Source organism: Lissotriton helveticus, chromosome 7 (genome assembly GCF_964261635.1).
Source record: "Lissotriton helveticus chromosome 7, aLisHel1.1, whole genome shotgun sequence".
Lineage (NCBI taxonomy): Eukaryota > Metazoa > Chordata > Amphibia > Caudata > Salamandridae > Lissotriton > Lissotriton helveticus.
The window spans coordinates 499,989,707-500,015,119 of NC_136068.1; the positions used below are offsets into that span (position 1 = coordinate 499,989,707).

General features: G+C 44.4%; 1 long non-coding RNA gene across 1 annotated transcript in view; it reads right to left on the minus strand.

Moving 5' to 3' along the window:
- Positions 1-25,413, minus strand: part of LOC144766844 (uncharacterized) — a 286,937-nt gene that overhangs the window by 215,336 nt on the left and 46,188 nt on the right. Inside the window, exon 2 of the long non-coding RNA XR_013597949.1 lies at positions 17,312-17,369. This is a non-coding gene — a long non-coding RNA (uncharacterized LOC144766844). The remainder of the gene's footprint in view (positions 1-17,311; positions 17,370-25,413) is intronic.

Sequence of the window (25,413 nt, forward strand, 5' to 3'; positions counted from 1 at the left end):
ATGGAGCCCTCGGTTGGAAGTGTTGTAATAGGATTTCCTGGTTCAAGACAGAAACCGGGATTTCTGGGACTTGTAGTTCTGAGACAAAGTCACAGAGTAATTGAAAAAGGCTGGACTGGACTTTTCGGTCTATATAACCAGCACAGCTTAGGCGTTAGGCTTATAAATTTCAGATATTTCATTCAATCCCCGTGTGGCGGTATTGAACTTCATTATAAGCATTGCTTCGCGTTGTGACAGTTTGGCATCGGAGTCACCGCCCCTGGGGTCTTTTTCAATTTTGGACAATACTGTCCAGCGCAATTCAGTATTTTCATGCTTACACTTAGCCCAGTGGTTGACTAATGGGGCATTCTCCACTCCTCTGCGGATACGCGATTTGTGTTGCGTTATCCTGTTTCTGATTTCTTGTGTGGTTTTCCCAATGTAGACTAGAGGGCATGGGCAAATGATGGCATATACGACGTTTTTAGATTTGCAATTCGTAAAGGTATCGTGCCTCCAATGAATATTTTCAAATGTAAAAACTGAATCCTCGATGGTTTCATTACAACAAGTGCATGTGCCGCACTTGTGGTGTCCTTTAGGCGGAGGTAATCCGAAAAGGCTCTGTAATGTTGGTGCCTTGGCAATTGGTAATGCCGCCCTTACAACATAATTGGCCACGCTTTTGTCCTTTTTATAAGCAAAAAGTGGTGGTGCTGAGAAATCCTCATGCAGATTTTTTAGTAAATGCCAATTGGACATAATGAGCTTCCTGTGTAAGTTTGCAGCTGGACAGAAGGTGGTGACACACACCATCCTTCTTACATCCGGTTTGATTTTTTTCTCCAGTAAAGTCTCTCGTGGAGTCCACCAGGATCGTTTGAGAGAATTTTTCAATAGTTTTTTAGGGTAGCCTCTCTGAATGAGTCGGTTTTTCAGATGTTCAGCATGTATAAAATATTCTTCTTTACTGGAACAGTTTCGGTGAATTCTCAAAAATTGCCCATATGGCAAATTTTGTTTCAAACTGCGAGGGTGATTGCTGGTAAAATGCAAAGCTTTATTCCTGTCAGAGGGTTTCCTGAATAATGTTGTACTTAAGCCTCCCTCAAAAGGTTCCACTTTAACATCCAAGTAGTTGATGGATTCATTGGATGCTGTGACAGAGAACTGGATGTCAATCGTTCTCGAATTCAGCCAACAGACGAATTGGCCCAGGTCTTCATGTCCTCCTGTCCAAACCAGGAATATGTCGTCAATGTACCGCATGTAATGGGAAATGCTACTGCCAAAAGGGTTAGCTTGGTATATGAATTTTTCCTCAAATAGCCCCATGAACATTATGGCTAGCTCTGGGGCAAAGGGGCAACCCATCGCCACCCCTTTTATTTGATAAAAAAATTCTGCATCAAACGTAAAAAAGTTTTTTTGCAGTGCAAACCGTGCAAGGTCAAGGATGAACTTAGTAGGAACTCTTACTGGTCTCTCTCTCTTGTCCAAGAACACAGTCAAGGTTTCCAGTGCTTGTTCTTGAGGGATTTGGGTGTATAGAGACACCACATCCAGTGTCACTAGGAGCTGTCTGTTATGATCGAATTTGATGGTGGAGATTCGATTTAGGAAGGCAGTGGTATCTTGGAGATGAGCAGGGATGGTCTGAATAAAGGGTTTCAAAAAATAATCAATATATTTAGCAATGGGTTCAAACAGAGACTCACACCCTGAAATTATGGGTCGCCCTGGTGGATTCCTTTCGTCCTTGTGCAATTTGGGGAGCACATAGAATACAGGCGTCCTGGGATTTTTATTTTGTAGGAAAACTAACTCCTTTGGTCCTATAATCCCTTCGTCAAAGCCTCTTTGGATAATGTCGAATAATTGGTTCCTTATTTCAGATGTAGGATCTTTCCCGATGCGTCTATAGCAATTCTGATCGTTAAGCTGGCGGTGTACTTCTTGTTTGTATTTATTGATGTCCCAAATTACCACTGCTCCGCCTTTATCGGCCTGTTTGACTACAATGGTATTATCATTCTTCACCGCTACTAATGCATCCTTTTCAGCTTTAGAAAGATTGAACTTCACAAATGTCTTCTTTTTTTCTATTGAAGAAATCCCAGATAAAACAGTACTTTCAAACGTTATAACTTCCTTTGGGACTTTGGGTCCTTTTGGACAGAACGTCGACTTCCTCTTAAGACCTGTAGTTTCCTCATGAATATTTTCAATAGAGTCTTGAAAAAATGTTTTTAGGCGGATCTTTCGGCAGAATTCCAATGTCTCAAGTTTCATTCTGGTGAAATCTGTAGGTCTTGATGGTACGTAGTTGAGTCCTTTGGTAAGAATGGATGTTTCTGCTACTGAGAGCGTCCTATTTGATAAATTATAAATAGGTGAAATTTCTAATTGTTGTAGGATTTCTGGCGCGTCCTCATTTGCCATGGTTGGGTGTAGCGTACTCGGCCTCTGGATTTCTGTTGGCCCCGTCCTAAAAAAGGCTGTTGGGTTTGAGGTTGTTGTTGGTACTGGTTTGATCGATTTCCTGCCCTATTTGGAAGAGGTCGATTACTGTTGTCTGGTTCACTCCCAGACGATGATGTAGTATCCGAGAAGGTTAGAAATTTTCGGCGTGATCGCCCTTGGTTATCCTGTAAGAAGCGTCGTGAATCGGAATGTGTATAGAAATCCTTATTGAGATATGGATAAATTGATTCTAAGGAGAAGTTTTTTTTGTCCAATTCGAATTTGTTGTTTTTTTGAGTCACTGTAAAGTCCTTGAATTCCAAGATTTCTTTATCGATTTTGTCCAGGAGTGTTTTGGAATCTGTAATTAATTGATTGGTCTCAATCTCCCTTTTTAAAGTTTCTATCTCCTCTAGTTCCTTAAGCGATGTCCTATGTGCAGTCTCGATGGTAAGGACCATGAGCTCCCTGCTGCACTTTGTTTCGATCCCACTGAAACCTTTTTTATACACTGGATCGTCCGTGAACACGACTGGTATATTGCGGATCACAAGTCCCGCTGGGATGGTGCCTGACCGGAGGTGCTGAAGTAAGAAATGACCATGCAGGTCTGTCCGGATTTGTTTTTTACGTAAACGAGTTAGTTTGTCAGACTCGTTCTGGGTGTTGGCTGTAAGGCTGAGGGCCGCAGAGGCGAACACTGGAGGGTCCCTAATCAAATTTTGTATATGCTCTTCACTAAAAGCTAGTGTGTCTCTTTCAGCCATGTCATACAAGTGAAACAATTAGACAAAACACACATAGACCATGTGAGTGGGATGAGTGAAAAAGAAAAGTGAAGAATTATACGTGGGGAAGAGTGGTCCCCTGCTATGTCGCCATGCACAATTGCCCCTGAACTGGGCAAACCACACTTTTCAACAATAAACAACTGCTACCCTGTGGTAGAAATTCCTACCTATCAGGACCTCGCGAGCAACTGCCCGCTCAAAGGTTTAAGAATCAAAAAGGGTCTTGACTCCTAACTCAGCAAGGCTGAGTCCAACCAATACTATTAAACGAAACAAAAGCCAATGCTGGAATACCTATTCATCAAACAATATCCTTCAGAAAAAGCTGCTTTAGATTCAAGCAAAAACAACCTGTTTTGATTTAACACCATACGAATTTATTCTATTTTAGTAACTTTACTAAAATAGAATAAATTCGTTGAGCGGGCAGTTGCTCGCGAGGTCCTGATAGGTAGGAATTTCTACCACAGGGTAGCAGTTGTTTATTGTTGAAAAGTGTGGTTTGCCCAGTTCAGGGGCAATTGTGCATGGCGACATAGCAGGGGACCACTCTTCCCCACGTATAATTCTTCACTTTTCTTTTTCACTCATCCCACTCACATGGTCTATGTGTGTTTTGTCTAATTGTTTCACTTGTATGACATGGCTGAAAGAGACACACTAGCTTTTAGTGAAGAGCATATACAAAATTTGATTAGGGACCCTCCAGTGTTCGCCTCTGCGGCCCTCAGCCTTACAGCCAACACCCAGAACGAGTCTGACAAACTAACTTGTTTACGTAAAAAACAAATCCGGACAGACCTGCATGGTCATTTCTTACTTCAGCACCTCCGGTCAGGCACCATCCCAGCGGGACTTGTGATCCGCAATATACCAGTCGTGTTCACGGACGATCCAGTGTATAAAAAAGGTTTCAGTGGGATCGAAACAAAGTGCAGCAGGGATCTCATGGTCCTTACCATCGAGACTGCACATAGGACATCGCTTAAGGAACTAGAGGAGATAGAAACTTTAAAAAGGGAGATTGAGACCAATCAATTAATTACAGATTCCAAAACACTCCTGGACAAAATCGATAAAGAAATCTTGGAATTCAAGGACTTTACAGTGACTCAAAAAAACAACAAATTCGAATTGGACAAAAAAAACTTCTCCTTAGAATCAATTTATCCATATCTCAATAAGGATTTCTATACACATTCCGATTCATGACGCTTCTTACAGGATAACCAAGGGCGATCACGCCGAAAATTTCTAACCTTCTCGGATACTACATCATCGTCTGGGAGTGAACCAGACAACAGTAATCGACCTCTTCCAAATAGGGCAGGAAATCGATCAAACCAGTACCAACAACAACCTCAAACCCAACAGCCTTTTTTAGGACGGGGCCAACAGAAATCCAGAGGCCGAGTACGCTACACCCAACCATGGCAAATGAGGACGCACCAGAAATCCTACAACAATTAGAAATTTCACCTATTTATAATTTATCAAATAGGACGCTCTCAGTAGCAGAAACATCCATTCTTACCAAAGGACTCAACTACGTACCATCAAGACCTACAGATTTCACCAGAATGAAACTTGAGACATTGGAATTCTGCCGAAAGATCCGCCTAAAAACATTTTTTCAAGACTCTATTGAAAATATTCATGAGGAAACTACAGGTCTTAAGAGGAAGTCGACGTTCTGTCCAAAAGGACCCAAAGTCCCAAAGGAAGTTATAACGTTTGAAAGTACTGTTTTATCTGGGATTTCTTCAATAGAAAAAAAGAAGACATTTGTGAAGTTCAATCTTTCTAAAGCTGAAAAGGATGCATTAGTAGCGGTGAAGAATGATAATACCATTGTAGTCAAACAGGCCGATAAAGGCGGAGCAGTGGTAATTTGGGACATCAATAAATACAAACAAGTACACCGCCAGCTTAACGATCAGAATTGCTATAGACGCATCGGGAAAGATCCTACATCTGAAATAAGGAACCAATTATTCGACATTATCCAAAGAGGCTTTGACGAAGGGATTATAGGACCAAAGGAGTTAGTTTTCCTACAAAATAAAAATCCCAGGACGCCTGTATTCTATGTGCTCCCCAAATTGCACAAGGACGAAAGGAATCCACCAGGGCGACCCATAATTTCAGGGTGTGAGTCTCTGTTTGAACCCATTGCTAAATATATTGATTATTTTTTGAAACCCTTTATTCAGACCATCCCTGCTCATCTCCAAGATACCACTGCCTTCCTAAATCGAATCTCCACCATCAAATTCGATCATAACAGACAGCTCCTAGTGACACTGGATGTGGTGTCTCTATACACCCAAATCCCTCAAGAACAAGCACTGGAAACCTTGACTGTGTTCTTGGACAAGAGAGAGAGACCAGTAAGAGTTCCTACTAAGTTCATCCTTGACCTTGCACGGTTTGCACTGCAAAAAACACTTTTTTACGTTTGATGCAGAATTTTTTTATCAAATAAAAGGGGTGGCGATGGGTTGCCCCTTTGCCCCAGAGCTAGCCATAATGTTCATGGGGCTATTTGAGGAAAAATTCATATACCAAGCTAACCCTTTTGGCAGTAGCATTTCCCATTACATGCGGTACATTGACGACATATTCCTGGTTTGGACAGGAGGACATGAAGACCTGGGCCAATTCGTCTGTTGGCTGAATTCGAGAACGATTGACATCCAGTTCTCTGTCACAGCATCCAATGAATCCATCAACTACTTGGATGTTAAAGTGGAACCTTTTGAGGGAGGCTTAAGTACAACATTATTCAGGAAAACCTCTGACAGGAATAAAGCTTTGCATTTTACCAGCAATCACCCTCGCAGTTTGAAACAAAATTTGCCATATGGGCAATTTTTGAGAATTCACCGAAACTGTTCCAGTAAAGAAGAATATTTCATACATGCTGAACATCTGAAAAACCGACTCATTCAGAGAGGCTACCCTAAAAAACTATTAAAAAATTCTCTCAAACGAGCCTGGTGGACTCCACGAGAGACTTTACTGGAGAAAAAAATCAAACCGGATGTAAGAAGGATGGTGTGTGTCACCACCTTCTGTCCAGCTGCAAACTTACACAGGAAGCTCATTATGTCCAATTGGCATTTACTAAAAAATCTGCATGAGGATTTCTCAGCACCACCACTTTTTGCTTATAAAAAGGACAAAAGCGTGGCCAATTATGTTGTAAGGGCGGCATTACCAATTGCCAAGGCACCAACATTACAGAGCCTTTTCGGATTACCTCCGCCTAAAGGACACCACAAGTGCGGCACATGCACTTGTTGTAATGAAACCATCGAGGATTCAGTTTTTACATTTGAAAATATTCATTGGAGGCACGATACCTTTACGAATTGCAAATCTAAAAACGTCGTATATGCCATCATTTGCCCATGCCCTCTAGTCTACATTGGGAAAACCACACAAGAAATCAGAAACAGGATAACGCAACACAAATCGCGTATCCGCAGAGGAGTGGAGAATGCCCCATTAGTCAACCACTGGGCTAAGTGTAAGCATGAAAATACTGAATTGCGCTGGACAGTATTGTCCAAAATTGAAAAAGACCCCAGGGGCGGTGACTCCGATGCCAAACTGTCACAACGCGAAGCAATGCTTATAATGAAGTTCAATACCGCCACACGGGGATTGAATGAAATATCTGAAATTTATAAGCCTAACGCCTAAGCTGTGCTGGTTATATAGACCGAAAAGTCCAGTCCAGCCTTTTTCAATTACTCTGTGACTTTGTCTCAGAACTACAAGTCCCTGAAATCCCGGTTTCTGTCTTGAACCAGGAAGTCCTATTACAACACTTCCAACCGAGGGCTCCATTCGCGTGAATCATGAGTTTCACCTAAGGAGAAGGACGGACGCCTTGTTCCCACATCGGTACGTTGTCTCGCCAGACTGAGAACAACCGCCATCGCGTCTGAGACGCAAGACTGCTAACAATCATTTCCTTCTATTTCCAGCAAAGGAGCGGCCGCTCACGAGTAAAGAAGGACAGAGCAGTCAGTTAGAAGCTGTTCGCCCGCGGGTGAGTAGGAAGTTCCCCCCTCCCCTTTGCTGTACATGATCAGTATGAATGAATTGAGATGATTTGACACAACACTGAGTGTCGTTCTTTGTGTTGTTTTCCCCGCATAGTCTCTGTGATCACCACTATTGGGAAATACAAATTCTACTTTGGGAATTCACCCGCCCGCCACTGATTGTGACTATTGACTATCGGATTAAGGTAGGGAGCCGCAGCAGGACATAGGGGGTTGCCCCCTTTTTTTCATGTTTTGAATAAACTTTCCTAAGCTAGCTATTTCTATTGTTTCAGAACCAATCCGGTCCTGAGGAGAACCCCACCAAAGTGAAGGGGTTTGAAACGCGTCGACCAGTTTTTTGTCCCGCATCTGGTTACCGTTATTATCTTGGAACAGTCTTTTCATTTATGTGGTTTCATGAGTGATTTTGTGAAAACTACGACTATAATAGACTCTAAAATCACGAAAAGAAGTATTTTCCATCGAATTATTTACCGATGCGTGGACGCATTGTTTTCTTATTTCCAGCTGTTTTGAATGGTTTGTGTGTGAATGTATGGCCAAGTGTGTATGAAATTGTTCATTCATGTGTATGTATATATTGTATATAAAATTTGTTGTACTTTGTATTTTGTATTTTCCATGCACGATAAATAGTGTGCTTAAAAAAGAAAAAAAGAACTTTACTAAAATAGAATAAATTCGTATGGTGTTAAATCAAAACAGGTTGTTTTTGCTTGAATCCAAAGCAGCTTTTTCTGAAGGATATTGTTTGATGAATAGGTATTCCAGCATTGGCTTTTGTTTCGTTTAATAGTAATCGTAACTACTGGTGGCACGTGACTGTCAGGTAACATCCTTTGTCTTTCCATAGTCGTATGGACCCAACAACCATCAATTCCCTCCTTTGCCAATTGCTCCTTCCACACCCTTAGTTCCTCAGGAGTAGTGTGGGACTGAATATCAATCACACTCTGTACTGTGTTTTCAACCATGCCCTCATCTGCCACCCACTTAGCGGGACCTCCTACATACATTCCTTCTCTTTTTCTAGGAGCTGTTTGTCTGGCCGTCTGGTCAGCCAGGGCATTGCCTTTCCCAACATCATCTGTCACTTTCTTATGGGCCTTACAATTTATAATGGCCACCTTTCTGGGGAGTGTCAGGGAGTCTAACAGTCAGTGAACTAGGGGGCCATGTTGAATTGTGGTCCCATGGGAAGTAAGGAAATTCCTTTCTTTCCACAACCTCCCGAAGTTGTGGGCCACCCCGATTGGAATATTGGCTGTCAGTATAAATATTCACCGTCATCCCTTTGCTTAACTCACAAGCTCTAGTGAGGGCCACTAATTCTGCTGCTTGAGCAGAGCACTGCGGAATCTGAGCTGTTTCTACTACTCGCCCTAATGTTGTGAGAGTGTAGGCAGCTGAGGTGTTACCATCTGGCCCTCTGAGACATGATCCGTCTACATACAGTGTACCTTCTGGTTCTGCTATCGGGTGTCCTGTAAGTCAACCCATCCCTTTGTCTCTTCCTCTGTCCTTAATATGCAATCATGTGGGTCTAAGCGGGCATCCTTAGTATCCAGTGGGAGTAATGTGGCGTGGTTTAGTACGTTGCATCTTTTGATGTTAATGTGGCTGGCAAAGAGTGTCAGCTCATATCCTGTGAGTCGTGCGCTAGTGAGGTACTGTGTCTTGGTGTTATTAAGGAGGATATCTATAGAATGGGGGACCATCAGAGTCAGGGGGGAGTTCATGACGATCCCCGTACTCTGACGGACCATGAGAGAGGCTGCAGCGGTCGTCCGTAGGCATCCTGGGAGAGCCCTTGCAACAGGATCTAAGGTGGCTGAAAAATAGGCACATGGCCGATGGTGACCTCCGAACATCTGGGTCAAGACAGCGCATGCACAGCCATCTGTCTCATGTACAAAAAGAAAAAATTGTTTGTTATAATCAGGAGTACAGAGGACTGGAGCAGTACACAGAGCCTTTTTTAAATCTTGGAAGGCCTGTGCATGCTCTCTAGTCCATGGAAAGGAACTGTCTGATATGTCTTTGGTGGTGAGGGCAAGGAGAGGTTTGACCATGGCCGAAAAATTGGAAATCCACTGTCTACAGTATGATGTTCGGCCTATGAAGGCTCGCACCTGCTTCTGTGTTCGTGGGGCCGTCATAGCCTTGATATTGGCTACACGATCAGCAGTGAGCTGCCTTCCCTCCTTCGAGAGGACATGACCTAAATAGGTCACCTTCTCTTGACAAAACTGAAGCTTTTTCAAAAAGACTTTGTGATTGTGGAGGGCAAGGTGGCGTAACAAACAGAGAGTAGCTTCTTTACATGCTGGGGCAGAATCTGCAGCAATGAGGAGGTCATCTACATATTGCAATGGTGTGGAATTATCAGGGAGTTCCAAGGAATCTAGTTGACTTTTTAGGGCTTGACTATAGGTACTGGGGCTCTCGGTGAAACCTTGAGGGGAGCGGCAGAATCTAAAGCTCCGCCCACCAAGGGAGAAACCAAACAAATGTCTGCTGTCAGGATGTATAGGAATGCTGAAAAAAGCATTCTTCAGGTCTATGACAGAGAAGTGCGTTGCATCAGAAGGGACCGTCGTTAAGAGGGCTGTAATGTCGGGGACAACAGGATATTGGGAGATTGTTATTTTGTTAAGGGCTCTAAGGTCAATTACAAATCTGTATATTTTAGGGGAGAGAGCATCTCCATTGGTCTTTTTAAGAACGGGAATAATGGGACTGTTACAGATATTGCCACCTGTCTCCTCCACTTCGCCCTTGTCCATTAATTCAGATATTATTGTTAAAAGGGCCATTTCTCCTTCCGCGGGCAGTCGATACTGCCGGAGGCGGGGGAGAAGTGCACCTGGCTGGATGCGTACCACATGAGGGGATATGTTGAGACACCCTACATCAGTGTCTGATGATGCCCAGAGGGAGTAAGGACCAAGGGAGCGTCAACATGTGCAGGGCCAATATCGAGAGGGAGGGGTTCAGAGACAGGGCTGGTCACAGGTGTTCCTGCAAAACCCGCGGAGACATTCATATTGCCAGAAAGGGGTGCCTCCGGGACTGACAGACGTGCAATAGAAGACCTGGTGGCCCCAGTATCCAAAAGAAAATTCTGATTGTTCCCCACAACTGACATCTGAACATACCTCGTTGATCCACTGGAATTTGCACTCTGGTAATACCCCTTTCCTGGCTGTCCTATGCTTGGTAGGACCCTGTCTCATCAACTTCATCATAATCATCATTGTAATAGGTGCGTGTTGCTTCGTACCCATCAAACCTATTGGCCGGGCGCTGCCGGATGGGAGCGTCATCCCTGGGCCTACGTTTTTTATCCTGTGGATGGGGCGGGCCATGGTCCCTAGTCGGCCTCCCCTCCCTGGAAGCGCGAGGCCGAGTCTTCCCTGTTCGAATGTTTTCAGCTAACACAGGACACTCATCTATCCAATGGTCGTACCCCTTACAATAAGCACACTGATCTGTTTGGAGGGCTCCCGTACGTTGAGGGCTGGAGGGGGTAAACTGGCGAGCCCTCGGAGGGGGTTGGGGTTGAGGTCTGAAATTCCCGCGGGCATCGGGACCTCGGGGAGGGTAAGCCTGCTGCAGAAGTGCCTTAGTCTTAAGATCCCTAACCTTCTTATTTTCTTTGTCTCTATCCTCATTCTCCCTATTCTCATGATGTTGTGCCATAGCCAAGATACCAGTCATAGTTTGGGCAGACCACGTACTTTCAACTTTCTTAAGCCTGGCAGAAATATCAGGAAGCAAGTTGCTGACAAACTTATCGACAAACACTGGGCCAGAACCTGGGATGCGGGGATCCAAACCACTATGTCCCTTGTATTCTGACTCAAAACGGGTAAAGAAGTCAGCCACATTCTCATCTTTTCGCTGCCTACAGGCATTTATTTTATCCCAGTTAATGACAGTTTCCGGCAAAAGTGTTTTCATAAATGTCATTGTTTTACCGGGCAAAGTCAGGATGGCAGCTTCTGGTTTTGTCCCTCCTACTCTTGCTTCTTCCACAGCCTCCAGGTCAGCCCATTTACCTCCCAACGCTGCTTCATGGTCAGTATGTCGAATTTTGTCCCAAATCTCAGTGGGGACAACTGTACCAAAAAGTAAATCTATATCCTCAAGAACGAGAGTACCTGCAGATATAATCTGACCTAATTCTCTGTAAAAGGCAGCCGGATTCTTTCGGGGATATGGTAATTGTCCTTTTAACTGCATGACTTCTGACCTTTTCTAAGAAACGTGAACCCAAAGCCGGCGCCAGTGTGCCTCAACAGCCCGTAGACCATTATTTTGGGCATCTGTAATTGCGTTAACAAAGGCAGGGGCTGTGTCTCTCATTGGCATAGCTGTTTCTAGAGGGGTGTTGGGAAAAGCGGCCATATCACGGTAAGCCATTAAAGCAGACATAGCGCCAAACATCCCTTCTCCCTGAACATCGCCTCTTTTTATTTGCGACCTAAGGTCCATTAATCCGGTGGGTATCTGCATAAGCGCATTCTCAAATCTTTGCATGAACAAGGTACACATATATTCAGCCCAGGTGGTCTGTTCCATAATCGTCCACTGGGAAAAGGTGGACCATATTTAATTAAAGGCATAAATATTCCCGTTATTTATCCAACATTCACAATGTTGCCTCTGTAGGTCATTTTCTCGAAGGGATGAAAAGCTGACTGCAGAGCGCAAGGAGGCCAGTTGGGGGGGAATTCAACAATTCATATAAATCCTCCTTAACTGTAGACCACGGGGAAGCAGGAAAAGGGCGTGTAGGGGTAAAGCCGCAGGGGTCGAGCGGATGGAGACTTGTTGTCATTCCCGTAGCGAGGACAGGGGTAGCGGGCGTGGTCTGTGTCATAGGAAAAATCGGGAGGGTTGGTGTGACAGGGAGAACAGTAAGAGAGGCAGTGGGGGCAGGAGTGGGCTGTGGCGGGGGACTTGCGGGGTGTGAGGTGTCAGGGCAGAGTACATTGGGGCATATTCAGGAGGGTTTTATAGTATGGTATCAAGCAAAGAATCACCTTCTTCTTCCCCTTCCATATGGCCCTTTCCTTTCTCCTCACGAGCTGGATAACATTTTCGTACCCGGGCCCCACGCTCCCTATCGGCTATTTCTACGGACTTTGTCATTTGATTTTGTAAATTTTCTCTGGCGTGGTCAGCCATTGACATACGTTCCTGTTTTATTTCTTGAGCCTTCTGCCTTCTAGCTCTCTGCTCTATCTCTTTCCTCCACAATCGGACAGATTCAAACATAGACAGGCGCGTTTTTCTTTTCATTAATTGTTCCTCTAAGTTGGTGAGAACTTGGGAATTAAAGGAGCCATAAAGTGGCCACTGTAATTCCGCATCAATTAGTTTTGTATATTTTATCCAGAATGAGGAAAACATTATGGCAGAAGTGCCATGTTTAACATACATCGTATGGCCAGGGGTCCCTTCTGGAGGAAACGGGCAAGCCGCCTCCAGCTGGGAGTCCTGTGTACACATACAACAACATAACATCTTGAACTTACTACTGACTGGCATGCTTAAAAAAACAGATAACAGACACCAGCGGGATTTTTTAAAACTCACCTCGCCTGCTTGGCTTTTTCAAAAGTCAATAACAGCAGAATCATACAGAACAGACACCAGCGGGTTTTTAAAATTCACCTCGCTTGCTTGGCTTTGGCAAAAGTCAATAATAGCTTGGCTTTTGCGAAAGTCAATAACAGAATCATACAGACTTGGTGGGTGATCAGTCCACCCTTACCTTACAGGGGTAGTTCTCTTCTACAGACGTAGGGCTATGTCCTGCTCCAGAAATTATTTGCTAGGGGACTCCAGCGAGAACGCGGTCAAGTGGCCCTGACCGGGTGGGTTGCAAAAATCCCTCGGGTAGGGTACCTCCGTCAGAGTCTCTCCGTGCACCCCCTCACATCCACTGGGCCTGACCTTCGTGCTCGTGGAGTCCCTATTCGGGCGCCATTTGAAGAACCGGATTAACCCACTCACGTCCACCTGTCCACCTGTTCTTCAAGTTTGAGCATAGAGGGCCGTAGTTTAGTTGAAGAAATTGCCCCAACTACAATCATTTATTAAAAACAATGGCAGCACAGATTATGCCCACCCTATCCTATGGTTTAGTCGCGTGGTGTGGCAAGGAGGTGGACCTTTTAAATGAATTACAAATCAAAATTTATAAAGCGGCCTTCAATCTTCCTAAATCTGCTTCAGCCGCACAAGTCAGGCTTGAATTTGGACTGCAAAATCAGAAATTCTGGAGCATGAGCGGCTTCGTGAACTTCTGCCACAAACTTAGATCCGCAGATCCAGACTCCCTGGACTGGCTAAGCTGGGAGGAAATTAAAAAACGGGGGGAAACTGAAACCACAAACAATTGGGGAAAGTATCTGACATTCTGCGTGGAAAAGTTAGAGCTAGAAGTCGTTTGGAAATCAGGGACAGAAAAAGTAAGTTTAAAAAAATCAGCCAACGCGGCAGCAAAATGGAAATCCTTTTTTTGACGACAAAGAGTTACTGGCAAAACGGCGGCATGCCTGGACCATCCTGAACTGCTTCACAACCCCAAAAATACCCGCATATCTAACATCCCACTTCAGTGGACATCTAAAAAAGTCTTTTACAGCCTATCGGATGGGGATGCATGTCACAAAGGATTTACTACCGTCCTGGAAATCACCACACCAGACGAATCAAAGTCGCCTTTGCGGGTACAAAACCGAAACACTTGTCCACCTTTTCTGCCTATGTCCGGCCCTGATAAGTCAGAGACGACTCTTATTGAAACCCATCTTCAATGCTCTAAACATTCGATCCTGTAGACACGCAGTCACAAGCTGGCTCGGTGGTGCCAATAAAATTCTAGCATGCCGTGGAGTTAAATTCTTGGCAGAAGCAAGAAAACTTTTAGAACCAATAGAACAGGAGGACCATCCATTTGGTGGGCAAACAGGGCCAGCCTAACCCTAGGACCACACAGGTCCCGTCCCTAAACAAAACAAAGGCCGAGAGACAATAATTTTACTAAATTTTAATAAACTTTGTATCGTTATTTTATTACGCGAATTTTGTAACAATTTTAACTAATTATGCAAATAAAACTTTGACTTGACTTGACTAGTTGTAGAATCTACTCCGTTTCTTTATGGATATGGATCCCCAAGTACTTTGTGGAATCCCCGCATCACTTTAGAGGGAATTCACATTCCCATCTCGTGGTACTCGAGGTTAGAGTGAAAATTTCTGACTTACCACAGTCGATTCCCAGGCCAGAGAAACCACCGAACCGAATAATCTCCCATATCAGAGGTTCTAGATTATCACCAGGAGTTTTCAGGTATAGGATAATATCATCTGCATATAGGGAGATGAGCAAGGGACCAGGTTGGAATTGTAGGCCTCTGTGTAGATGTCGTTCCTGGATCTGTTGGACCAGGGGATCCATAGCCAAGATAAAAAAAATGGGGAAAGACGGCACCCTTGCCTGGTGCCCTGAGAGAAACTGAAAGAACAGGAATAGTGCCATTTAGACGCAGGTGGGCCGTGGGGGAGGAGTAGAGCAGCACCGTGAGGTTGATGAAACCCCTCGGCATGCCCATCCTCTTCATCACCTCCAGGAAAAAGGGCCACTCAAGGGAATCAAAAGCCTTTTCGGTATCCAAGAGGATCGCTGCTGCTGGTAGTTCAGGTAAGACCCTATGGAGTTCTGCGACCAACGTTCTGAGGTTAAGGGCAGTCGATCTATGCGGGACAAATCCCGTTTGTGCAGGGTAGAGTCCAGCAATAGAGCCAGCCGTAACGCTATCATCTTGGCCAGAATTTTGTAGTCTAGGTTTGGCGGCTGGGCAGCAGATTGCTTCAGCAGTCTTGGCTCCTGCAAGAAGAGCTGGGCCACACATGCAGGGCAATTCCTGCATTGCGTTCTCAGTAACAATGTGCAGGCAGCAAGGGGGCCTTTTTTTATTGTCACCTAGAGCTGTGTCAAAGATTAAGACCAAGTTAATGGGCCATCAGGCGGCTCCTTCTGATCAAGTATCCTGACTGGATGTGGCCTGGAACCTCACTTAAATGCAAATACAATGGAGGGGATACAAAAGAACACAGCCTGATATCTCTTCACAGGTACTTAAGAGAGGCATACTTTTTACTTTTTTCAGTCCCTTTATGTAAGTAAGTGCATAAACTGCAAGAACGTCAGATGTGTTGGTCTGTCCAAATATTTACAAAAATAACAATTTGAATAGTACTATTTTCTTTTCTTTTATAGCGCTACTCATCCCAATGCAGGGTGTCAGAGCGCTTTACATAATATACACATTAGACATTGATAATACATTATGTAAGTGTGTAAATAAATGTACAAGGTGTGTTACATGGATGTGAGGGAGACGCACACCTTGGCTATTGACACCTAACTTGTGCCGATATCCATAACATTACAGCAAAGCGTTGTCATGAGAAGGAGGGAGGCCTGTGCAGGTTGAGAGCGAGACTGCCCCTCCGAAGAACCAATTAACCACCCTGGGCAGCCTTGAGGAGGAGGGCCTTTGTGACAATTGGCAGCAGTTACCGGAAGAAGAGCGTCTGCCCCAACAGAAACAGGAAGAGGAGGTGAAGGTCGAGCAGCAAAGCCACGGCAGGAGCGAGACAACGGGAGACGGGGGAGAGCCAGAAGCCCAACACCGGTTTCGGGCAGAAGAAGACTCCGAAGTCGATGCCGCGGAGAGCTGGTCGGAAGAGTTGTGGACCCTTCAGGAGAGCTGAAGTAGCTATGCCGCTACTCAGGAGAGTTGCGGCCAATGTGGTGAGTGACCGTTTGAGGGAGGGGGATGGGAGGCTGCCTGATAAAATTCTGCCTGGACGCCCAACAAGACACGGGCTAAACCAAACGATTCCCAAAGAACTCAGGGGAAGAGTTGTTTTGGACCTTTTTGTTTGTGCTTAAGATTTCGTTTGTTTTGCGGCTCATCATTTTTCAGTTAATATTGTTCAGAGAGAGGGGGGAAAAGGAGGAGGGGATATGTTTATGGAGTTGGGAGAGTTATTTTTTTGGGCTTCTGTGTTGTTTTCTTCATTGGAACTCAAATGACTAAGGGCCAGATGTAGGAGCCATTTACCGACCGGTAAATGGGTTTTCGGTATGTAGGGGCACTTTTTTACAGAATCGGTAAATTTACCGAATCGGTAAATTTACCGATTCTGTAAAATACCGAATCGGTATTTTTACCGAATCAGGAAATCTCAGATGTAGGTGGGACTCTTCAGAGTCCCAAAGGCCCTACAAATTCGGTATTTTACCACCCAATCCAATTGGGTGTTAAAATACCGAATTCAGGTGTGCATGCACATGTGTGCATGCACACCTATGCCATGTGACACACAGACATGCCCTTAGGGCATGTCTGTGTGCCACATGGCGCACATGTCAATTTTTGGGGTGCCAGAGGGTGTCAAAGTGACACCCCCTGCACCCTTGCTAAAATCGGTATTTACCGATTCTGTAATTACAGAATCAGTATTTCCCATTGATTCCTATGGGCTTCACAGCCCATAGGAATCAATAGGAAATACCGATTTGGTATTTACCGAATCAGTAAATACCGATTTTTAACGATTCGGTATTTCCACATCTGGAAATACCTACATCTCCCCCCTTCATATTTACCGACTCTTAAATACCGAATCGGTAAAATTCGGTATTTAAGAGTCGGTAAATATGAATTACCTACATCAGGCCCTAAACCCCTAAGGAAAAAAAAACATTATATGTGAGGGATTCAAAGAAAGGAGAAAAGAGGAATAAAGAAAGACCTCAGTGTGTGCAACATTCTTCTTTCTTTTACTTTGTTTAGTTCCTACCCTGCCTCACTTCCAATACAGTGTTTTTTTGATTTTTTGTCACACACTCGGTGTGGTGGAGGCCCATCCTGACAATAGAGAAAGTCACCTCCGGGTACTCACCTCATTCTCACCTTTCTTCACGATCCTCCTGGGGTGTGTCCATCCTCCACATGAGAACCTGGAAAATAAAAGAAAGAGAGAGAAGATGAAACAACACACAAACAACAGAACTAAGGATGATCAAGACTCACAAGGGAACCAGGACAATACAGAAACGCCGAAAACCCATAAAGACACAGAGAAAGGCCACTGAAAAAAAACCAAGAACATTCAGGGGACTGCGGTGGCTGCATCACCGCATGGGGGAGCGTAACGGCGACCACAAAGGGGGACGTCCTGAAACACATCGGTAAAGCAGCAATATCTTATTAAAAAAAAGAAAGGTAAGGGAAACCGAGTGAGGACGAACAGCAGTACTGCCGTAACACGGAGGATGCACAAGAGGAGCGACGGACCTGGCACAAGACACAAAGCGGTGGAGAAAGCGAGGGTGCAGCACAGAGGGGGTGCCGAAAGAGATTACACAGGAAGCTGGGGGTAAACTCAGTGGAAAAAAAGGGCAACGTAGATCTGAGCACTGAAATTACACAAGTGCGGTGGTAGGAGACATTACTACCTTTTGATTGGGGATCTACATGGGCACTGCTATTTCTGGGGTGGCTTACCGCTCCACTTTATAGACTACATTATAGCTGTGCTTTCAGTGCCTATCTGCCTACACTACAGTCCGCTATGGGACATGTTAACTTCATCCTGACTGTCCTGGAGAACTTATGCCTGCTCCCTCTGACATACGTGTGCTCTAATGATAACCCTGAAGTCTACGAGTTGGCATGGCATGACATGGAACCTGGCAGTGTGGCACAAAGCATGTAAAGGGGCCAACACGAATACAATGGCCAAGCCCAAACAACAGTGGTATGCAGTGAGTTTTCAGAGCCTACAGGGACACGTAAGACAACAAAGCTTCGATGAAGTCACCCCACACAGTGATCGTTCCTGAAATACTGCCTGTACCTGCCTAAAATGACGGCCGCATCAAACCCTCCTGCGTCTCTCCTGACCTCATTTCTCTCCTCCCCCTACCCACTACCCCTCCCCACTCTACTCTTCTCCACTTTCCTGCTACTGACCTTTGCCCCCACCTGTCCTGGCCCTTAGTCCCCGCACTGTTTTTCTGTGAATTTTCCCTCATCATTTGAGATCTAGCTATTTTGTCTGATGCCCGATGGAGCTACCTGGTTTAGCTATAGGGGAGACAGGTTGGGGATTCCCTCCTTGGACGTCACCTACCCAGTCAGTCTTTAGACAGACTTCCTTTAGTCTCTCCTGTTGTCTCTTCCTGCATCCTCTCTCTATTTAAGTCTCTCCGTCTCTCTTCTCTCAATGTATTGAGACTAAACTATTTTGTCTGATGCCCGATGGAGCTACCTGGTTTAGCTATAGGGGAGTTGGGCCGTGGATTCCCTCCTAGTTCGTCACCTACCCAGTCGGTCTTTAGACAGACTACCTTTAGTCTCTCCTGTTGTCTCTTCCCGCATCCTCTCTCTATTTAAGTCTCTCCGTCTCTCCTCTCTCAATGTATTGAGACTGAACTATTTTGTCTGATGCCCGATGGAGCTACCTGGTTTAGCTATAGGGGAGATGGGCCGTGGATTCCCTCCTAGGTCGTCACCTACCCAGTCGGTCTTTAGACAGACTTCCTTTCGTCTCTCCTTGTTGTCTCTTCCCTTATCCTCCCTTTCTCACCTCCCCTGCCCCCTCCACTACTTTTCTCTCTCCTTTCTTCCTCTCCTAATGTATTCCCTATTTTTTTGATGTATTGTGTAATTGTTGATCTCTTTGTTACATTGTTGATTCACATGTAAAGCGCTCTGATACCTTCGGGTCTAGCCAGCGCTATATAAAAACTCTTTAAATAAATAACCAATAAACCAGTCAAAATTTAGCACCTCATCCGGCCTCCTAGATTTTGTTTACACCCATACCTCCGACAATGAGTCAGTGAGCGTTATAAGGTGTAGTAGTCACATGTCTTTCACAGCTCACTGTGCTATTTTAGAAGGATTATAATTTATGGACTGCAATTAATGAAATGATCTCTGTGTTCAAAGTAGTAACTTACTTACCTAGCTCCATAAAATAAAAATCTTTCATCTGCATGTTACATGATATGCTTTGCAGGAGACATATTAACCTTCTATAGTACTTTGTTGCAAATCTGGGACTACACAAAACACAGATCTCTCCAGCAAATGCTTTAACTTAAAATTTAGACTTTGCAACTAATTAAGCAGAGGAGATTTACTGCCATGCTACTCCTTGTTGCCGAATTCTATGTGGTAAGGTTTTGAAAAGAATTGTTATTTGTTGAGGCCCAGATTTTGCGTTGGGATTGCACCACTTATTTGGAGAAAGCCCAAAGCAAAATCTAATTTGTTAAATCTCAAAATGCACTTAAATATACTCATGATATACCTGATAAACCTATGTCTGAGGTCTTAATATGTGATGTCACTTCCAGAGAGATCACTTCCTTTGATCCCACGTGCAATGCCACACGTTGTGGCGTCATGTGCTATGGTGGCAGGTGCCATGATGTCACTTGCAAACTACCTAACTTGTTTAGTCCCCTCACTTATTTTTATTAGGTCTTCTGCCCTGGAGGAGGGGTTGCTGGTATTAGGAAGGTGGGGGTGAGAGAGGGCCAGTCAGTATAATCACATGTGCAACTTGTTGTCTCCAGTGCAGTTTTAAGTGCATGACCAGCAGATAGAGGATCGGATTACGGCAAACCATGGTGTAGGCTTGTAAGCAGGGTCGGTGGCAGGAGAGCGGAAGGGTTGATACCACTGGTCAGGGTAGGGGTGCCGGAACCCTCTTCTGGGGCAAGAGGCGACAGGAACCAGGGAGCGGTATTGGGCACCAACGCATCCCCTCTCTTCTTGTTTCGGGACCCAGCAGGGGTGCATTTATGCTTGGAAGAGTGTCCTAGACTCTCGCGGGCAAGCCAATTTAAAAGTAGAGAGTTATAATTGGCCCTGGGATCTTTATTTTCCTTGGGCCATATCACTACTGTGGAAGCCAGAGTCCTGCAAGTTCCATGATTAGCTGCCAGCAACATGTAAAACATTTTGCTGCCAACAAATACTCTCAGGGTATTAAGAGGGGGTTTACCCAATGAAAGTCACTGGGACCTGGGTCATATTGGTACTGAGAGGGAAAGGGGTCCCAGTGAGAAATAACTAATTACCACAAATGAAATAATAATAGAGACACTTAATGAATCTACAATGTTTTATTCACAATGTAGACATAACCAGGATATAGTATCCAACAATGCTCATTTTGAAAAGGTTGAATAGTGCCCCTGGGAGTAAGGGAGAAGTGATAAAGTGAGGATAGTGCAGGTAGGGAGTAGTGACAGTAAAATCAGACAATAATCTGACACATTTAAAGTCAATTGAAATGTACAGACGATCATGAATCCAAATATATCACTTAAAAAACCACATGCCCCACGTAGTATATTATATGTAACAGTTTCAAATGGGGGGCTGGAAAATAGAGGACAGTAGTCAACTTTTCGACCCACAGATGTTGCAGGAATTAGTGGAGCCCTTGCGGCGGGGTCTTCATCAGGACAGGATGGGGACTAGCAACCTATTAATATCAATAATTGGGTACAGATTACTAAACCCATTCAAATCATACCATAGTTAGATTATTTAGATTTGCACACAATTGGGGAGAGCATACCTAGTTATTCGGTGCTCATTTATCATTGTAGAGAACCTCCGTGTGAAGAACATGAATTCCTGAGGGGGTTAAACAAACAATTTCAAGTATATTAAAATTAATGTGCTGAAAATGGAAAATCACATTGACAGCTTATACTTTATGTGGACAGATAGAAAATTAAGGACTTACATCTTGATTGTTACCACTAGCGTTATGGCGGGAATCGAAAACAGGCCCGGGGACGCTGGGCACTGGAAATCCGAAGATTTATCTGAAGGCGTAAGAGAACTACATTAATATTTACACAAGAGACCCCGACAGGTATCTATATTGAGATGCGTCCGCAAAAGCTTACCAGAGAGTTCAGTATCGGTTAAGGTCGTCCCCACGTAGTAAACAGGCGCTGGGAGTAAATCGGGAGTCACCCGCTGGGGAGGAATGGAGCATTGAGATAATAATTATCATGCTCGTGTTTGGACTGGCAAAGAATGATTAAGAAGTAAAGAGGAACGCCGGAGCGTCGGGCGTGCTTACCGAGGAGTAAATCAAACCGGCGTCTTCACGGCAGGTTCAGTAATGGCAGGCTAGCTTCCTATTTAGTTGGTAACCAAGGGAACGGAGTCACATGACCCTGAATCCCGAGTAAAGATTGTAGACAGACTATAGACAGACTCGGCGTGGTTCAGACTTAGTAAGGATTGATATTGCGGCCATAGAGGAAACGGATCATGAATTATTAATTAATGATCGCGATGATCCAATATAAAATATTGAAGAGAGGGTAATTACCCGCGCGGTTCACACATAATAGGGATTGATATTAGAGGAATCGGATCATGAGTTAAATGATCGCGATGATTCAATACACAATATTAAGGAGAGGGTAAATACCCCCATGGTGGAATATCATTTAAAGTATCGTAAAGGAGCCAATTCATATTGTTGTGATAGGTGATAGCAATAATACAGAGTTTGTTAATTGTTCAAATCCAAGAGTTACGGACAATTTATGAGTGGACGTATCCAGAGTGGACGAATACATTGGCATTTTTAGACATATAGCTGATAGAGCGTGATTTGCGGAAAATTTACATGTACGGGATGGCGTACCTATCACAAGATGGTAAGGCCATATTGTCATGCCACAGGATTCGTAAAACTTACATCATTACATTCAATACAATGCTATTGTTACGATAGTAGGGCCATATTGTAGTGCCAAAGGTTACATCAATACATTCATTGTAATGCTGTTGTCTATCATGCCTGAGCATAGAAACATATGAACACCAGTGACCAATACCAGGTGTTCCTGTCACATGACGGTAAAGACCCATGGATGTCATGTCCGATAAGTACACAGATATCAGTTATTTGGGATAGTACTTGGGAAAGTATTAAGGCAGAGTGGCTAACTGAGAAAATGAACTATCATGTTCATTAAGACCTGATTGTATCGAGTTAAAGAAGAACATCCACTTAAGCTCGCGGGTGTTTAGAATATTTACAATGTTCCCTCCGCGAGGTCCTAACATCGCTTTTTCAAGTATCACCCACTGGAGACTATCAGCTGAATGAGAAGCCGATCTGAAATGGTCTACAAGGGGTGCGCCTTGTACCTCACATCTGATCCTACTCATGTGTTGTAGGATTCGCATTGTAGCCCTCTGTTGTGTTTGGCCAATGTAGATTAAGTTGCACGGGCAGACTATTGCATTAATTATGTTTGAGGTGTTACAGTTACTGAGTGATTTTAGCTGGACCTTCCGTTCATTGTGCTGGAATTACTTCGTCTGGATAGTTGTGTCACAAGCCTTGCAGTGGCCACATCTTAAATGACCAATTACTGGTGGGAGATTCCATAATGATGTTATGGTGGGTTCGTCAGGGGTAGGTAGAAGAGAGCGTACCACATAGTCTTTCACACTTTTCGCTTTTTTGAAAGCGTGTAATGGAGTACCTGTATGGTTGATGTCATCTGAGATGAGTTTCCAATGATGATTTATGATACGCTTAATTTTATTGCTCTTAGTAGAGAAAGTAGTGACACAGACTATTCTGTCTTGTTCCTGGGTGACATGGTCTTTTTGAACCAGTAGTTGTTCCCGAGGGTAGAACCAAGCTCTTTTTCGTGCTTTAGTAACTAGTCGTCTTGGATACCCACGCTGTTGAAGACGATTTGACAAGTCATCAGATTGTTCTAGGTAATGCTCCTTGTTGGAACAGTTCCTGCGGATGCGTAAAAACTGTCCAAATGGCAGATTGTCGCGTAAAGCTCGGGGGTGATGGCTACTATACTGTAGTAGCGAATTACGCTCTGCTGGTTTGCGATAAAGTGTTGTTAGCAAACGGCCTTGATCTTAATAGATAGTAATATCCAGAAAGTTCACAGTATGGTTGTCTGACTGGATCGTGAATTGGAGGTGAGGTAACTGATGATTTACCCATGTGTGAAATGATGTCAAGTCTGTTTGGTCACCATTCCAAATTAGAAAAATGTCATCGATGTATCTCATCCAGAGATAGAGGTGATCTCTGAATGGGTTGTGCACACACAGGACGGTGTCATCCTCAAATGCTGCCATATACAGAATAGCCACATCCGGAGCGAAAGGAGCCCCCATCGCCACACCTTGGGTCTGAACGAAGAACTGGTTTTTAAACATAATAAAGTATATCGTCATCGCTATCCTGAGCAGAGCAATAATAAATTCCGTTGGTACTTGCATAGGCGCCGGTCTCTGTTGTAAGCATCTGGTTATAACTACAAGAGCCTCCTCCTGGGGGATACAGGTGTATAGAGAGAGTACATCACATGTAGCAAGAATTTGATGCTGGGAGTCAAAAGGTAGGTTTTCAACAATGTTGATGGTATGGAGAGTGTCCCTCAGGTATGTCTGTGTTGCTTCAGCCAAGGGATTCAGGAAGAAGTCAATGTATCTGCCCAATGGTTTGAGTATAGACCCACAACCGGAGACGATGGGACGCCCGGGTGGGTCCACCATGCTTTTGTGGATCTTTGGAAGTGTGTAAATGGTGGCTAATCGTGGGCAACTCATTTTTGGACAAGAAGCCTTGATCATAACCTTCCTTTGTTAATTCCAGGATTTCCAGAGCTATTGATTTTGATGGATCAGATCTTAGTTGTTGATAGCTAATGCCATCCATCAGTTGTCGATTGATCTCAGATTCATATTTAGATACGTCTTGGACTACACTGGCCCCGCCTTTGTCCGCTGGTTTGATGACAACCTGGGTGTTATTGGCAAGGGATTGGAGTGCCGCTCTTTCCGTTCTACTTGTGTTGTATTTAGTGAAGGTTTTTTCAAGTAATGTTTCATTAACATCTCTCCACACCACCGCCTCATAAGCGAGGATTTTGTGCGACATAGTACAAGATGGAGGGACAAAGGAAGATGGAATCCTAAGGCCTGTGTAAGATGGATTGGAGTATGGAGCGGCGTTTCTGAAGAAGTATTTCAACCTGATCTTTCTGAAGAATTTAAAAATTTCGGTTCGTACTGTGAACTGATCCGGTCTGTTGGTAGGGACATAGGATAATCCTTTGCTGAGTACTTGTAATTCCTGATCATTTAAAGAATATTCAGAGATATTAACAACAGGGTTGGAGGTGGGTAAAGTGACTACCACCGATACGTCTTGTTGCGCGTCACTCTCTCGCCATGCTGCTCCTGTTGGAAGTGGACCTGTTTTTGAGCTTGGCCGAGTCCCATATCCCAATTGCTGGTATTCTGACTTTGACCCCTTTGTTGGCCTCTCGTTGTATAATTGCCTCTCCCTCTCGGGGGTCGCCATGGCCCTTGACGTTGTCCTAAAAAAGGATTGTATTGAGGGGGTTGGTATCCGTAGTCTTGGTAGTTGTAGGAATGGCTTGGACCGGCCTGCTCTTGTTCTCCCTCTGAGCTGTAGGATGAGTCGGAGAAGGTAGTAAAGTTGCGTCTACCCCGGTAGCTCCCACGTCCTCTATTGGTAAACCGACCTTGTGTATCTTGACGATAGTAATCTTCTTGAAGATAAGGATACGTTTTCTTCTTGTCGTATAACCTGATATCTCTAGCAAGTTTCTCAAGTTTTCGGTTTTGTGTAGTGAGATCGAAGTCTTTTAGCGATGCCTCCAAATTGCTTAGGGTTTCCTTTGCGCTGGCGAAGTTGGCATCAGCTGCTATTTCTGCTTTCAGTGTCCTGATTTCAGTTGTGATGAGTTGGATCTGTTCAGCAGCGGTTTCCACATCCAACACCATCCAGTGGCGTGAGCAGTTATTCGCCACGTGGCTGAAACCTTCCTTAAACTTGGGTACCTCGACGAAGATGGCTGGTTCAATTTTGATTTGTGGACCTATAGGGATGATATTTTCTTTGAGGTATCTCGTTAGCAGATGACCGTGCCAGCGGGTACGGAC